The sequence below is a fragment of the Salvelinus alpinus genome, chromosome 4 (assembly GCF_045679555.1).
Source record: "Salvelinus alpinus chromosome 4, SLU_Salpinus.1, whole genome shotgun sequence".
Classification (NCBI taxonomy): Eukaryota; Metazoa; Chordata; class Actinopteri; order Salmoniformes; family Salmonidae; genus Salvelinus; species Salvelinus alpinus.
Window position 1 is genome coordinate 62,511,518 of NC_092089.1, and position 11,106 is coordinate 62,522,623.

The window sequence follows — 11,106 nt, forward strand, 5'->3', positions numbered from 1 at the left end:
TCAGAAAAGCAGAACTTAATATTTGGTACAGAAACCTTTGTTTGCAATTACAGAGATCATACGTTTCCTGTAGTTCTTGACTAGGTTTGCACACACTGCAGCAGGGATTTTGGCCCACTCCTCCCTACAGATCTTCTCCAGATCCTTCAGGTTTCGGGGCTGTCGCTGGGCAATACGGACTTTCAGCTCCCTCCAAAGATTTTCTATTGGGTTCAGGTCTGGAGACTGGCTAGGCCACTCCAGGACCTTGAGATGCTTCTTACGGAGCCACTCCTTAGTTGCCATGGCTGTGTGCTTCGTGTCGTTGTCATGCTGGAAGACCCAGCCACGACCCATCTTCAATGCTCTTACTGAGGGAAGGAGGTTGTTGGCCAAGATCTCGCGATACATGGCCCCATCCATCCTCCCCTCAATACGGTGCAGTCGTCCTGTCCCCTTTGCAGAAAAGCATCCCCAAAGAATGATGTTTCCACCTCCATGCTTCACGGTTGGGATGGTGTTCTTGGGGTTGTACTCATACTTCTTCTTCCTCCAAACACGGCGAGTGGAGTTAGACCAAAAAGCTCTATTTTTGTCTCATCAGACCACATGACCTTCTCCCATTCCTCCTCTGGATCATCCAGATGGTCATTGGCAAACTTCAGACGGGCCTGGACATGCACTGGCTTAAGCAGGGGGACCTTGCGTGCGCTGCAGGATTTTAATCCATGACGGCGTAGTGTGTTACTAATGGTTTTCTTTGAGACTGTGGTCCCAGCTCTCTTCAGGTCATTGACCAGGTCCTGCCGTGTAGTTCTGGGCTGATCCCTCACCTTCCTCATGATCATTGATGCCCCACGAGGTGAAATCTTGCATGGAGCCCCAGACCGAGGGTGATTGACCGTCATCTTGAACTTCTTCCATTTTCTAATAATTGCGCCAACAGTTGTTTCCTTCTCACCAAGCTGCTTGCCTATTGTCCTGTAGCCCATCCCAGCCTTGTGCAGGTCTACAATTTTATCCCTGATGTCCTTACACAGCTCTCTGGTCTTGGCTATTGTGGAGAGGTTGGAATCTGTTTGATTGAGTGTGTGGACAGGTGTCTTTTATACAGGTAACGAGTTCAAACAGGTGCAGTTAATACAGGTAATGAGTGGAGAACAGGAGGGCTTCTTAAAGAAAAACTAACAGGTCTGTGAGAGCCGGAATTCTTACTGGTTGGTAGGTGATCAAATACTTATGTCATGCAATAAAATGCAAATTCATTATTTAAAAATCATACAATGTGATTTTCTGGATTTTTGTTTTAGATTCCGTCTCTCACAGTTGAAGTGTACCTATGATAAAAATGACAGACCTCTACATGCTTTGTAAGTAGGAAAACCTGCAAAATCGGCAGTGTATCAAATACTTGTTCTCCCCACTGTATATATGATTCTCAATCAGGGACAACGATTGACAGCTGCCTCTGATTGAGAACCATATTAGGCTGAACACAGAAACAGACAAACTAGACACACAACATAGAATTCCCACCCAGCTCACGTCCTGACCAACACTAAACAAGCAAAACACATAAGAACTCTGGTCAGGACGTTACAATCTCTGCATGTGTATTTTCCACCGTGAAGCATGGAGGAGGAGGTGTTATGGTGTGGGGGTACTTTGCTGGTGACACTGTCTGTAATGTATTTAGAATTCAAGGCGCACTTAACCACCATGGCTACCACAGCATTCTGCAGCAATACACCATCCCATCTGGTTTGGGCTTAGCGGGACTTTCATTTGTTTTTCAACAGGACAATGACCCAACACACCTCCAGGCTGTGTAAGGGCTATTTTACCAAGAAGGAGAGTGATGGAGTGCTGCATCAGATGACCTGGACTCCACAATCCCCCAACCTCAACCAAATTGAGATGGTTTGGGATGAGTCGGACCGCAGAATGAAGGAAAAGCAGCCAACAAGTGCTCATCATATGTGGGAGCTCCTTCAAGACTGTTGGAAAAGCATTCGAGATGAAGCTGGTTGAGAAAATGCCAAGAGTGTGCAAAGCTGTCATCAAGGGAAAGGGTGGCTATTTGAAGAATCTCAAATGTAAAATATATTTTGGTTTGTTTAACACTTTCCTTCTTTTGAAAGAACAAAATGTCTCTCATCCAACGTTGTGGCTCACTGCCAAAAGAGCCTCAGTCTCTTCCTCCACACATAGGCCTACCTGACTGCAGCACAGAAAGGCCCAAAGAGGATGTATGTAGACTACACGCCAGTCATGCCAACTTGTCATTATATTGCCAATGCAATGACGGAATGTTGTTGTATGCAGAAACAGTCAGGTACTCAAGTGTTGTGCTCAGAAATGTCACCTATCCTATTCAGTATTGGGTTGCTGTTGCTTTAAGAAATGAGTGCGCTTGAGGTGTTGATGTGGTATGGGATGTGATTGAGTCATACAGAACAGACAAAGTATTTGTGCAAGTTTCTGCAGTAAGAGAGACAGAGGTTTCGAATAAGATGCACTGCACATTGTAATAGTTTTGCTTATACTACCCCTATGGCGGTCTCTCCCAGAGCCATATATTTAATATAGGGATCTGGTCCATCTTATTCAGTGATAGGGTCCCAAGTCAGTATTGATGAAAAAGATAACCTTGGTTTAGAAACCGATACAGAAACGTAGTTGAGATAATAACAACTAAAGTTCAAGGCTTGATGACAATGGCTGTACTGATGACTCGTTCCGAGTCGTGCTTTTCAGTGAATGTCCACCAGGTGGCGAACGTCACCACTGGTCATCCTCGGCATACAGAACAGGCAGCAGCAGGCTCTGCAACTACAGATCCCCCCCAACAACAGGCTAGCGTGGGCGAATTCAAACTGAATTTGTAAACTAGAGTGCTCTAGGGAGCTGTAGTTGCAAATATAGTAGGGTGAGCTGTAGTTCTAAATATGACCAGTGTCGGAAAAATACTCAATTCTCATACTGCAGTAAAAGTAAATATACCTTAATAGAAAATGACTCAAGTAAAAGTGAAAGTCACTCAGTAAAATACTACTCAAGTAAAAGTCTAAAAGTATTTGGTTTTAAATGTACTTCAGTATCAAAGTAAATGTATGTCACGCCTGCTCCCGCTCCTCCTCCCTAGCGCTCGAGGGCGCCAGGCTACCTGTCAGCATACGTTCCTGTTACCATCATTACGCGCAGCTGCGCTCATTGGACTCACCTGGACTCCCTGACATTGTTGATTTCCCCTGCGTATATGTCTGCTCCTCTGTGTTGTTCCCTGTAGTAGCATTGTTTGTCGTGTCGTGTTTATGTTCTGACTCTGTTCTTGTTCCGTTGCATGTCCGTCTATATTAAATTGTTCACTCCCTGTATCTGCTTCTCATCTCCTGCGTTGGGCGTTACAATGTAGTTTCTAAAATATACTTAAGTATCAAAAGTAAAAGTAAAAGTTTGACTAATTAAAAATTCCTTATATTAAAGCAAACCAGACGGCACAATTTTCTTGTATTTTTCATTTACGGATAGCCTGGGTCACACTCCAACACTTAGACATCATTTATTAAAAACAAAGCATTTGTGTTTAGTGAGTCCGCCAGATCAGAGGCAGTAGGGATGACTAGGGATGTTCTCTTGATAAGTGTGCGAATTGGACAATTTTTTTGTCCTGCTAAGCATTCAAAAAGTAACGAGTACTTTTGGGTGTCAGGGAAAGTGTATGGAGTAAAAAGTACATCATTTCCTTTAGGAATGTAATGAAGTAAAAGTTGTCAAAAATATAAATAGTAAAGTACAGATAGCCCAAAAAACGACTTAAGTAGTACTTTAAAGTATTTTTACTTAATTACTTTACGCCACTGAATATGACCACCAAAATACACAACATGAAACACGCATGATGATTGTTACAATGTCAGTCATCAGTATTTGAAGTCTCTGTGATGTGACAACCGCTATGCTAGTGTAAGGGGCTTAATACAGTTGTATTCCAGCCACTAGGGGGTACTCTGGTGAAGCCCATGGGAAATAAAGAAATATAGTTTAAGTGAATTGGAACGAGTAAGAATGTAAAACTAAAGAAAGCCTGTAACGGCTGTTACCTGTGCTGACATGATTAAAAGTGAAGTAAACTGTACTTTTCACGTTGTAGTTTATATGATAAGCTCATTGGAAGGGTAACAAATTTGGAGGCACCTCTGAGATTTATTTTCATGTGAGCACCGGCTCATATTCCTGGAAGGACAACGAGTGAGAGACATTGGGAGAGTAGCTAGCTAGCTAACGTTAGCAGGCTAACCACCTAACGGAGTGTAGCTATCTTGCCATTGCCTGCATTGTCGTTGTTGCCACGTGAGTAGGACAATATGAGTCGAGAGAGGGAAACGTTGTTGGATGAAATCGAACAGAGTTTATGGACTTTAACTGAGGACATTTCACGGCACTTGTGTGTACATTGTGGAATAGGAGGTGTAGATGACTCTGAAGTAAAAGGAAAGAGCCATCGCACTTTGCGGCACAAATTGATGGAAGATTACTGTGAGAAGGAGGATTTAATGGAATCAGAGGACGAGGGAATGTCTTGGCAGCTTCAACTGAAAGACGAAATCAAAGGAATAACGGACTCTGAGGATACTGTGAAAAGTCTGCCTACAAGTCCCAGCCAGTCGGCGAACCCAGCGGAGTGGACAGCGAACCCAGCGGAGAGACGGGAGCTGCGGCAGAATGAAAAGAAGAGAGATGGGCTCCTCAGCCCAGCAGAGAGGTGGTCTCAGCTCCAGAAAGGCACCCGCCACAGAGAGAGAATGGAGTGAGTATGTCCAGTTATAAAGACTTCATGGACAGAGATCAGAATCAAAAAGATAAGCTCAGCTTCAGCAGCCTGGAACATCAGATTGAAAATGGACAGAGAAAAGGTTACCATGAATTAGAAATCATAGAAGCAGTAATCAGAGCTGTGAGCCCAGGGCTTAAGATGAGGAGTTATCTGGAGAGAAAAACAGACATGACACTCTACACACTAAGGCATATCTTGAGGACACATTATGCAGAGAAGGATGCTACTGAACTGTATCACAAGTTGACTAAAGCAACACAAGAGCCGGGAGAGTCTGCCTTGGACTTCCTAGTCCGAGTCGTTGACCTGAGACAGAAAGTGTTATCAGCCTCAGCTCGTGCCCAATCAGGACTGAAATATGGAACAGAGTTAGTCAAGAGCCAATGCCTGCAGGCCATTGTTACAGGATTAACAAATTATAATGTCAGGGCAGAGATGAGAGTGCATCTCCAGAATATTAACACCAGTGATGAACTGTTGCTTGAGAAAATGCAAATTGCCCAGGGCAATGAAAGCGAACGCATGCAAAAGGCCAGGATTTCCCATAAGTTCACACCCACACGAGTGAACGCAGTACAGAGTGAGGATAATGGGGATAGCGGATAGGAATGTGCAGAGGCAGAGCCCTCACAGACCACAGTCCGAAAACAAAATAAATATAATCCTCTCCTGAGTAAAATTGATGCGAGCAATGAAGCAATCAAAGAACTGACCTGTCAGGTTGCCTCATTAGTACAGTCAGTGCAGGGCCAGGGTGACAGTTCAGTTAGGAATCGCTCCAACAGAAAACCAAGTCCAACCAACAGGGAGAAAAGAAAATGCAAAAGTTGTTATGAGACTGGTCAACAGACTTGTCATCATTGCTACAAATGTGGCAGTGATAGCCATTGGGCAGTAGGATGTAGGATCAGGGGCAACGCACATCCATCGGGAAAAGCCTGGGGGGTCACAACCATGGAACGGGGATTGACCTCAGATACATCTAGTTCCATCCAGTGTTGCAGTGCAAATGTAGAGAGAATCTCAGAGTTGAAGTTATGTTCATTGTGTCATAAATCTGCCTATTGTTCCAAAGTGTGCCAACAGGATCATTGGAAAAAGCACCAACCTACATGTAAGACTGCCCTCAAGACTGACCACAACTCCCCTTGTCCCATGACACAGAGATAGTGGGGGCCAACTACCCCAGCTACCACAGGACATTGTAATATAGCACAGCTCATTGGTAAAAAATGTCAAGTGTGGTGTTATATGGAGGGTGTAAAGACTCTAGCACTATGGGACACAGGGGCTCAGGTATCCATCATAAGTGAGGATTCGAGGAAACGTAATTTGCCACGCACACAAATTAGACCACTGGCAGAAATCATGGGCAACACAGAGAAACTGGATCTGAGGGCAGCCAATGGCACTGAAATTCCCTTTCTGGGTTGGATGGACATTTGCTTTAGTTGGCTTGATTTCAAAGCTGAGGTCATTGCAGGAAAACACTTGAGGGTTCCGATATTAATCACAAATGAAAGACTGGAGAAACCAATCATTGGGTTTATGGTAATTGAAGAAATAGTTCAAACAAAAAGTAACAAGGAGCCCTGATGTATACAGTAAAGATGCTTAGAAGTGCACTTAAGCTAGGACAGGGAAAGGCAAAGACTACTCAATCTGCTTCAGCACTCAGAGTACATGGAGGGATGCTTGCTTACAGCAGGCAGACGTGACGTTGTCATTCCAGGTGGACAAACAAAATTGATTCATCCCTGTATCCCAAGAGGGGCTCCCTTCAATTATGGAATTGTGTTATTTGAACCGGACGTGAGACTGATCTGGTGCCTGGACCTACAAAGTCAGGTCGTGAAAACATCAAAACGGCCATCTCGAAAAGTTGACATTGCAGTAGTGAATACTACCGAACATGACATTACCTTACCAAGACAAACAGTTGATAGGGACATTACAAAGAGTGTCACCCGGTTCCTGTGCCCAGTGGAGAAAAGGTTACTGTACCACAGACTCATGACAGATCCCCACCGGAGCCTGGCCCTGACAACGGTCAAATAGAGTGGTGGGACACACCTGTAGAGGTCAGCACTTGAGCCAAGAGCAACAATAATTAGTCAAACGGATGCTCAGAGAGGAACCAGCTGTTTTCACCAAAGATGACATGGACATAGGGTGTATTGAAAATCTCAGAATGGAGATAAAATTGACGGATAACATACCAGTGGCAAAGAGATACAACGGTGTGCCACGCCCCTTGTATGCTGAGGTGAAAAGCCACCTTCAGGGGCTCCTGAACAAAAACTTCATCAGGAAGTCAACTTCATCATACGCATCACCTTTGGTCTGCGTATGGAAAAAGGATTGGAGTTTAAGACTTTGTGTTGATTACAGGGTATTGAACAAGAAGACTGTTCTGGACAGGCATCCCACACCCCGTATACAGGAAATACTTGATGGTTTGGGAGGAAACTCATGGTTTACAGTTTTAGATCAAGGAAAGGCATACCACCAAGGCTTTGTGGGAGAGGAGTCCAGAAAATACACTGCCTTCAGCACCCCTTGGGCCTTATATGAATGGAGTAGAATTCCCTTTGGCTTATCAAACAGTCCCTCTGCCTTCCAACGAAGCATGGAGGAAAGTTTAGAGGGGATAAGAGATGGAATCTGTATACCATATTTGGATGACGTTCTTATTTTTAGTCAGTCATTTGAAGAACATGTGGAAGATGTCCATCAGGTACTCAGGCAGCAAAAGAAATGGGGTGTTAAACTCAGGGCTGATAAGTGTCACCTATTCAAGAATGAGGTCCGTTATTTTCGGAAAAATTATTTCTGCTGAGGGTTACAGAATGGATGTTAAAGAAATTGTAGCAGTGCAAGAACTGGTAAACAGGCCACCAACAAACGTGAGAGAGCTGAGGAAACTACTGGGGTTTCTAGGGTACTATAGGGGTTATGTACAGAACTTCTCACAACATGCTAAATGTCTCTATGACTTCAGTGAAGTCGGAGACCCCAGCATCCGGGAAGCGAAGGACCATGGTAGCTATGCAGTCAGGACAGGCTCTGCCCCACCATAAAGTTATATGGGAGGATGCTCACCAGAGAGCATTAGAACACTTGGTGAGTGTGTTGACTAATCCACCTGTGCTTGCTTACCCAGATTTCAAGGACCCTTTGCATGTTGATGTCTCCGAAGAGGGATTGGGAGGGGTGTTATACCAACGACAAAGTTGCAAACTGAGAGTCATTGGATATGGCTCCCGCACCCTGACTCAAGCAGAGAGAAACTATCACCTTCACTCAGGGAAACTGGAATTCTTGGCCCTCAAACGGGTAGTGTCTGAGCGGTTACGAGATGACCTATTTTATGCTCCCTCTGTGACAGTGTACAGTGATAATAACCCCTTGACATATGTACTAACTACAGCTAGACTGAATGCCACCGGTCATCGCTGGGTGGCAGAGCTGTCTGACTTTAATCTCACACTGAAGCATCATCCTGGAAAGGTAAACCCTGACGCAGACTTTCTGTCACGCTCTCCTTTGCATGCTGAACATTACATGGAAGAATGCACAGAGAAACACTCACTTGAAATGGTAAAAGCAACACTCAATAATGTTCAGACACAACAGAATGACTGTGTAATGTGGATATCCACGGTCACACTAAGGCCATCAGTGCAAGATGAGCTGTCATGGTGGGGGGGAACAGTTACAGACCGACTGTCTCCACACGATATCATGCAGGCTCAGTTAAAGGATGCAGCTGTATGGAGAATCTTGGAACTGAAAAGTCAAAGGACTAAGCCTAAACCAACAGAATGTCAACAAGAGTCATACAAAGTCAAACAGTTACTGCAAGAGTGGAACAGGTTCCATGTCTCACCAGATGGATTATTACAAAGGACAACAGCAAAAAGGACACAAGTTGTGGTTCCAAGTCAGTATAGAACACTGATTTACAAGTACTTACACACTGAAATGGCCCATCTAGGAACATAAAAAGTGTTGAACTTAGCACGAGAACGCTTTTATTGGCCGCGCATGCAATATGACATTGAACACTTTATCACCAAAGTGTGTAAGTGTAACGGATGTGAAATGGCTAGCTAGTTAGCGGCGGTGGTGCGCGCTAGCAGCCTTTCAGTCGGTTACGTCACTTGCTCTGAAACATAGAAGTAGTGGTTCCCCTTGCTCTGCAAGGGCCGCGGCCTTTGTGGAGCGATGGGTAACGACGCCTCGTGGGTGACTGTTGTTGATGTGTGCAGAGGGTCCCTGGTTCGAGCCCGGGTATGGGTGAGGGGACGGACTAAAGTTATACTGTTACATTGATGCTGTTGGGAGTGGGGTATAGGCAGGTTATTTTGGGGAGACAATAGGAGGGGTGTATGTGTATGGGGTATGGCGTATTCGTTTCCTCACTCTGTCCGACTCATTTGTGGAATCTGAACGTGGAAGAAACAGCCCAGTTATTTTGATCGTTTCTATGGTAATAACGTCACTACTTTAAGATGGTTTATGCATCCAAACAAGACCTAGGGTCCATTTGATCTCAGCTGTCCTATTGCTAATGTTAGTGAATAGTGTAAGTGGCTGTGGCCATAGAGGTACCTGCATCTTTCTTCTATAAGTGTGGATCTCAGTCTCTTCTGGCCCATGGACTGCTGCCAACATAAGGACAAATCTGAGTGTTTAGCTAATTTGAATGATCTCTTTATGTGAAGTGTCTGTACCTTTAATTTCCGAGAGGACTTCTTCCTCTTCTTGATCATTTCCTCCTTTTCATTTCTCATCCTTAAAGCTTCACTCCAACTCCTCTCCTCCATATCCTTTCTCATCCGATCCACCTATTTGTCTCTCTCCTTCATCCTCTCCCTCCCTGCCTCACTCCTTCTAACTCACTCTCTCGAGGTCCTCTCTCTTCTTTCCAAACTCTGTACCCACACTCTAAATCTCTGTATTCCACCTCTTCTTATACTCCTCCCTTGACCTCTTCACATCTTCCTCTTTTTTGCTGAGCCGACCCCTTCTTTAACTCTTTCCACCTCACCCATCATCTTTTGAATCATGTCATCTCTCTCTGTTATCCTCTCCTTCAGTCATTTAATCTCAAATGTAACTCTAGCGATGTCGTCCTTGCTCTCCTCCACCTATCGCATCAACTCCAACTCCCTTCTAACTTTCTTCTTCCACTGGGCCCTCTCTTCCTGCACCTCTTCCTGTCTTTCCACATAACCTCTACCACCGTCATCTTTCATTCCCTCCAACACCTCCCTCACTCTCTCTCCAAACTCCTTTTTGTTCTCATCCAATTTGATATTCTATCTCCTCTTGTGATTCTGGTTCATTTCATTATTTTCCCTACCTCATGCCTTTCATACTCCTCCAGATCCAATTTGACTTTCTTCACCACCTCTTTTAGCACCGCCCTTCATTCTCATCAATTTCTCCTTCATCTCCATCTCGTTTTTTTAAATTTTCCATTCTTGTTTCTGCACAATGTCCACATCTTTGTTTTCTGCAACTCCTCCCGTTTCAGTACCTCAATCTCCATCTTGATCTTTACCATTTCGCCCAAGTGTCTTTGCTCCATTTTCCGCAGCTCCTTTCTTCCCTTCTCCTCCATCTCATTCTCACACTTCTCGATGAAAGTTCCTACTCTGTTCATCTCCTTCCTCATCTCATCCATATATTATTTTAACTTCTCTGCGCTACGGATACCGGTAGCGGGTTTAAATTCGACAACATACGGTGATCGCCACATAAATAGTCATATTAAACATTCCTGAAAATACAAGTGTCTCACATGCTTCAAAAGCCTAGAATCTTGCTAATCCAACTGCGTTGTCAGATTTAAAAAAGGATTTACTGCGAAATAATACGATGCGATTATCTAAGAGCCCCATACCAAAATACTATTTCAACCAGCACAGGCGTAACAAAATCACAGATTGCAATGAAATAAATCGTTTACCTTTGAAGATCTTGCTCTGTTTGCAATCCCAAGGCTCATTGTTACACAATGAATGGTCTTTTGTTCGGTTAAATCCATTTTTATAGCCTAACACGAAACATTTTGTGAACGCTTATCTCGTTGAATTTCGTGTCATTCAATTTTCAACGAAACATTCGACGTAAATACACAGACTAAACCTGACTTTATCCAGTCATGTTTGGTTTCATTGCAATCAACTGTTTGTTTGTAACACAACCAAACTTGATGGGTCATTTTGTGGGACGTATTGACCCAAAGAAACCGATTGGAAGACAACAAGTAACGACCTCAT